Raw genomic sequence first — 6,176 nt, 5'->3', positions numbered from 1 at the left:
CCGAGCCTGCACAAGTGCCCATAAAGCACTTTTACAGGCATTAAAGACTATACCCAGGGATAGCAGCCAAGTCAAGGAGGCTAGACAAGCTTACAAGCTGACTCTCCTGACAAGGAAGAAAGAACTTAAAAACGCAGCTTGGGAAGCCTTGATAAAGGCAAGCGCACTAAGGGATAATACGTCCTTCTGGAAAGAGGTAAATGCCCCCTTTTTTCTAGATAGGAAGGTAGACACCATGGAAATTGGTATAGCTGAAGATGTCTGGGTCAAGCATTTTACTGCCCTTTACAAGAAAGATTCATTTGTGTTGACCTCACAAGAGGAGTTGGCCGAGGGGAGTGAGATCCTTCTACAACCACAGGGAAATTTCCCATTAAAAGTAATGTTCACCCCCGCAGACCTGGAACAAGCGATTTCTCAGAGTGCAAGCCTAAAGGCTCCAGGGCCTGACGGTATACCCATTGATCTATTTAAAGGGAACGTAGACCTCTGGGCACCCTTACTGGCAAATGTCCTAAAGGCTTATACCAAAATAGGTTTCCCCAACACATGGAAGGAAGCGATAGTCATTCCAATATTTAAAAAAGGAGACAGACAAGACCCAAAATGTTATCGCCCCATTTCTCTGTTAGATAATTTAATGAAGGTTGCTGGCAGGGTGCTACTAACTAAACTACAAACCTGGTCCAAGACTAACGGGATACTCTCAAAATTTCAATATGGTTTTAAGTCGGGGGTGGGAACCATAGAGCAGGGCTTAAACCTGTCCCTTATAATAAACAAATATATTGGATCAAAAAAAGGGAACTTGTTCCTGACATTTGTCGACCTAACTTCGGCTTTCGATTGTCTGGATCATGGAACCCTGTGGAAAACCCTGACTAAAATGGGGATAGATAAAAACATCTTAACTTTTATCCAGGAACTTTACAGAGAGGCAGGAGCTACGGTGAGATATGGGAAAAATGGCGAGCAAACCAGAAAATTCCCAATTGCAAAGGGCGTTCGCCAGGGCTGCATCCTCGCACCGTTTTTATTTAACCTGTATATAAACGAGGTAGCAGACTCGATGAATGTCCTGGAGGTGGATTACCCCAAGATAAACGGACTCGCAGTCCCGTTATTGTTATATGCTGACGATGCGGTGATTATGGCCCGCACTCAGCGGGGACTCCAAAAGGCACTAACGGGCTTTGCAACCTTTATGAGCTCCAGAGGCCTCATAATAAATGTGGGGAAAACTTTCACGATGTCATGCACAACGAGAAAAAAAGTACCAGACTGCAAAACCTTTGTTAATAATTCAAAGATAGCGATGTCGAAAACTTTTTCCTACCTGGGTATCATTTTTAATAACAGGGGGACATGGTCTGCAGCGATTACCTCCCGAAACTTGGCCTTTGCCCGCGCAATAGGGGCGGTTAAGCAATTTGCTAAAAAATTGGGCGGGAAACCGGTAGACACACTACGTAAGATCTACGCAGCTAAATGTGTGTCCACAGCTGTTTATGGGGCGGGGATTTGGGGACTTGCAGATAGCTCCGAAATCCAAAGGGTGGAGAATGCTTTCCTGAGGTACCTCTTAGGAGTCCCACGTTCCACATCCACTACCATCTGCCACAACGAACTGGATAGATCTCACATTAGTGACATCATAAAGATAGCACCAGTTATGTTGTGGCATAAGATCTGGACATGCGAGGACACGACCTTTAATAGGGAGGTAATTCAGGATTGCCTGCAGCAAGGAAATGGCGCTAAACAACCTTGGCTAGCCTATGTTAAAAAATTCCTGAACTCCATCGGCAACCCAGAATTCTTTTCGGACCCACTATCATGCGCCCAAATCCCCAAAAAAGTATTAAAAGAGACATGTCTTGGCCTATTGGAGGAGAGGAGATATTATCTAGATGGGAATAAGTCCACCATTATAGCCCACCGCCAGATTTTGCATGAACATGGTTTACATCCCTATCTGGCGTCAAATATCTCCCCTTACCATAGAATGCTGTTAGCTCGTCTGAGGACAAACTGTTTTTTCAGGTTAATAACGTTCCCTGCCCCGAATGATTGGTCAGTGAAAATGATTAATTGCCCGTGTGACGGAGTAGCTACTCAGTCTAACATACATTGCATACTCTTTTGCAAGTACTATCAATGGGGTAGGAAAAAACATCTATTGCCTCTGTTAAAACTGTGGGGCCTGAGAAGTTGTAAAGCAGCCCTCCACAGATTGTATCTGCTTCAAGACGAATGTACTGTTGGAGTGATGATAAAATTCCTGTCGTTCGTTACAAAATGTAGAGGATCCATGAGTAACGATTAGTAGGTTGAGGGTTTGTAGAAGTATTATTCTGTGCCTAATAACACCATATAATACATAAATATGTCATATTTACCTCAACCCTTCTATCATGCAATTGCAACGATACATATATCAATCGCTTTCTAGAACATTTTTTTACAGGGTTTTTAATATTAGATTAACCGAATGACTAGGGTAATGAATATGTATTTTTTGTAAAAATCTCCTTTTTAGCATGTAAATGTTTAATTAACGTTGTTTTTAATCGCATTTTTGTAATGTTTGCTTATATGGTGTTTGTTAAATACCGAATAAAGCTATCTTTGAATCTTGAATCTTGATTTAATTTAGGATTGAGGTCAACTAGGTCTCTATCGAATATTCTAAACTTAATTGTGTGTGTGCCAGCAAACTCAGAGGTCACTAGAAACTTTCTTGAATACACAAGGGGTTCGTTTCTGACAACCGCATAAACATGACAACTTTGTTTCCGAAGAATAAGAATAGATCTCTCAGTCGTGTAAACAATAGATAAGTATTTCACTGTCAATCGTGCATGCTTCGTTTCTACAGATTTGCAGAGAAATAGAGAGACGGGTGTTTTCAATAAAAGGGTTTATTTAACAGTCTTCTTTCTCATGCAAGAGAGGTGAACTGCTACACTTGTTATGCAGAATGCAAAGTATAATGCGTACAGCATGAACAATAACATGAAATAATACTGTAAGAGCATTGTATGGTTTCTTAGCCATATAAAAATACACAGATAAATAACATTGACTAAAATACTCAACTGGTGCTTCTAAAATACGCCTATCCCAATGTACCTAACTTATGCCTAGTACGAGGGAAGTAGTAAGTATTGTGTAGCATAGGTTTAGTTTTTAACAAGAATCTACTAAAGGTTTCTCTAGGTTCTAATCAGCTCCATACCTAGTTAGAATAAGGAGGTCCGGTATCTCTCTCAGGACTCGATTTCCCAACACCCCGCAAGGGGAGCCGGAAACACTGGAGCTGGATTCTCGGAAGGAAAAAGGAAGCTTCCTGATCAGTGCGTCAGCTGGAGAGTCGGCTTCCTTCTGCACTTCCTGTAGCGAGCTGCGTTGGGCAAGTAGGTCTTCGTACTGCTCTGAACCACCGTATCTTGCTAGAGCAAGTAAAGGTCGATTTATACCTTGAAGGCGTTTAGGAATGCCATAGTTTGACGTAAATTCAGGCATATGAACGTCAGGAAAGAACCCCAAGGGAATAGTTGTTCTTTGTAAAGTAACTGAGTTCTTGAACACATCGATCTTCAATCAAGGGGAAGTTCCCTAACTGATTAAGCTGGTTTTCCAAGAAGTTGTTGTGCCTGTATTTGGGTAGCATGGGCTATAACTAAATAAGGGCTTGATTTCTGTGCCTATATAAGGGCAATGTGACTTGTACCTATATAAGGGCATGAATCGGGAAAATTCACTCTGAGCTTAAAACGCCACAAAACAGCCAAAGCTAAAAATCTTGGAGTTATTATGGATTCCACCCTTTCATTCTTCCTGCACATAAAAATGCTTACTTCATCTATTTACCTCACCTTGAAAATCCTAAGGAAAGTGCTCCCCTTCATTCCAACAAACCTAGAGAAAATGGTGGTGTCAGCCTTCGTGCTATCATCTTCATCAACATCTTAATTCGGTATTAGAAAAGACCATAAAAGTACAGTTTAAAATAACATTATAAAACACACTTGCATAATTTCCATAACAGGCCAGTGCCCCCAATCCCACCCCACTTTTCATCAGTTAATTTTCACACGCCTTTTTTTCAACAAATTCCTCTTGTGTCTCTTAGTTTGACTGACATTCTTTAAAAAAACGTAATAGAAAGTAGGGTCAAGGGGTCCTGCGTAAGTTGTAGAAATAAAAGGGACGCCTTTATTTTTTTTTCAGTAAGGAGACTAAAAAACGGCGCCTGTGCAATGCATACAAGGCATAATAATACAAAATGAAGGGTATCCTGCGGAGATCGCTGATCGCAGCCGCAGGGACCCTTTGGCTCAGCTACAGTTGTAAAACCTGCCGGGTCGGATAGTAAATAATGTAAAAAATTCAGCCTAAAACGTGTTATTAAAAACCTATCCTGACGGTTGTGTATAAGGGCAAGGTATGGTTCCATTCCATTGCTGGACCTTACTAAGCTATAATCTCTAATCGACTGTTTCCTCCCTTCCTTCTCTTCTCTTATTTGGGAGTTATGCGTAAAGAACTTCCTCTTCACACTACCCATGTCCCGGCCTGTGATTCCGGTTGGGTTTACAAAGAGATCTTTGCAGCCAATTTTTTCGAAGGCCCCCTTTAGGTATTTCAGCCAAGGGATGTTCAAACCCCTGTCTAGTTCAAGTTCAAGTTCAAGAATTTGTATAGCGCGCTACTCACCCAGAGGGTCTCAAGGTGCTTGGGGGGGGGAAATTATTATTTATCGAATAGCCAGGTTTTAAGTTCTTTTCTGAAGGAGATGTGGCTCTGTGTAAGGCGGAGGTGAGTGGGGAGTGAGTTCCAGGTCTTGGCCGCCAAGTAGGAGAAGGATCTACCTCCCATCGTGGATCTTTGGATACGCGGAACTGCGGCGAGGCCTTGATTGGAAGATCTTAGTTGGCGGGTGGGTGTGTAAAAGGATAGTCGAGTATCGAGGCATTCGGGCCCTAGTTTGTAGAGGGCCTTGTGTGCGTGGGTGAGGAGACGGAATGTTATTCTCTTGTTGACGGGAAGCCAGTGTAGGTCTTTCAGGTGGCCGGTAATGTGGTCTTGGCGAGGGATGTCCAAAATGAGTCTCGCTGATGCGTTTTGGATGCGTTGGAGTTTTTTCTGTAATTTGGCTGTGATTCCGGCATAGAGGGTGTTTCCGTAGTCAAGTCGACTCGTAACCAGTGCGTGGGTGACAGTCTTTCTTGTTTCGGCGGGGATCCAGTGGAAGATTTTTTTGAGTATACGGAGTACGTTGAAGCAGGAGGATGAGATGGCGTTGACTTGTCTGGTCATCGAGAGCGAGGAGTCCAGGATGAAGCCGAGGTTACGTGCGTGGTCAGTGGGTATGGGTGGTGAGCCCAGATCCGAGGGCCACCATGAGTCGTCCCAGGCGGAGGGGGATGAGCCTAGGATGAGCACTTCCGTTTTGTCTGAGTTAAGTTTTAGGCGGCTGTTTTTCATCCATACGGATACTTCTTTCATGCCTTTGTGAAGATTTCTTTTGGCGGTGTTGGCGTCTTTGGTGAGGGAAAGGATCAGCTGTGTGTCGTCGGCGTAGGAGATGATGTTAAGGTTGTGTTGACGTGCGATGGAAGCGAGTGGACTCATGTAAACGTTGAAGAGGGTGGGGCTGGGTGATGATCCTTGTGGTACTCCGGAGATGACTTCAGTGGCTTCTGATTTGAACGGGGGAAGTTGGACTCTCTGCATTCTTCCAGCTAGGAACGAGATGATCCAGTCCAGGGCTTTTTCTTTTATGCCGATGTTGTTGAGGCGTTGTATGAGGGTGCTGTGACAGACAGTGTCGAATGCGGCGGAGAGGTCGAGTAGAATGAGGGCCACTGTTTCTCCGTTGTCCAGTAGTGTTCGGATGTCGTCTGTTGCTGCGATGAGGGCGGTTTCCGTGCTGTGTTTGGCTCGAAAGCCGGATTGTGAGGGATCGAGGGAGTTGTTGAATTCGAGGAAGGTGGCGAGTTGGCTATTGACGGCTTTTTCAATGACTTTGGCCGGGAATGGGAGAAGGGATATGGGGCGGTAGTTTTTAAGTTCAGAGGGGCCTGCAGTGGGTTTCTTCAGGAGGGTGCTGACTTCGGCGTGTTTCCAGCTTTCTGGGAAAGTAGCAGAGTTGAAGGAGCAGTTGATGACAT

This window comes from Lissotriton helveticus, chromosome 7 (assembly GCF_964261635.1).
Source record: "Lissotriton helveticus chromosome 7, aLisHel1.1, whole genome shotgun sequence".
NCBI classification, from domain to species: Eukaryota; Metazoa; Chordata; class Amphibia; order Caudata; family Salamandridae; genus Lissotriton; species Lissotriton helveticus.
The sequence above is the reverse complement of the archived record's forward strand: the minus strand, read 5'-3'. Positions refer to the sequence as shown.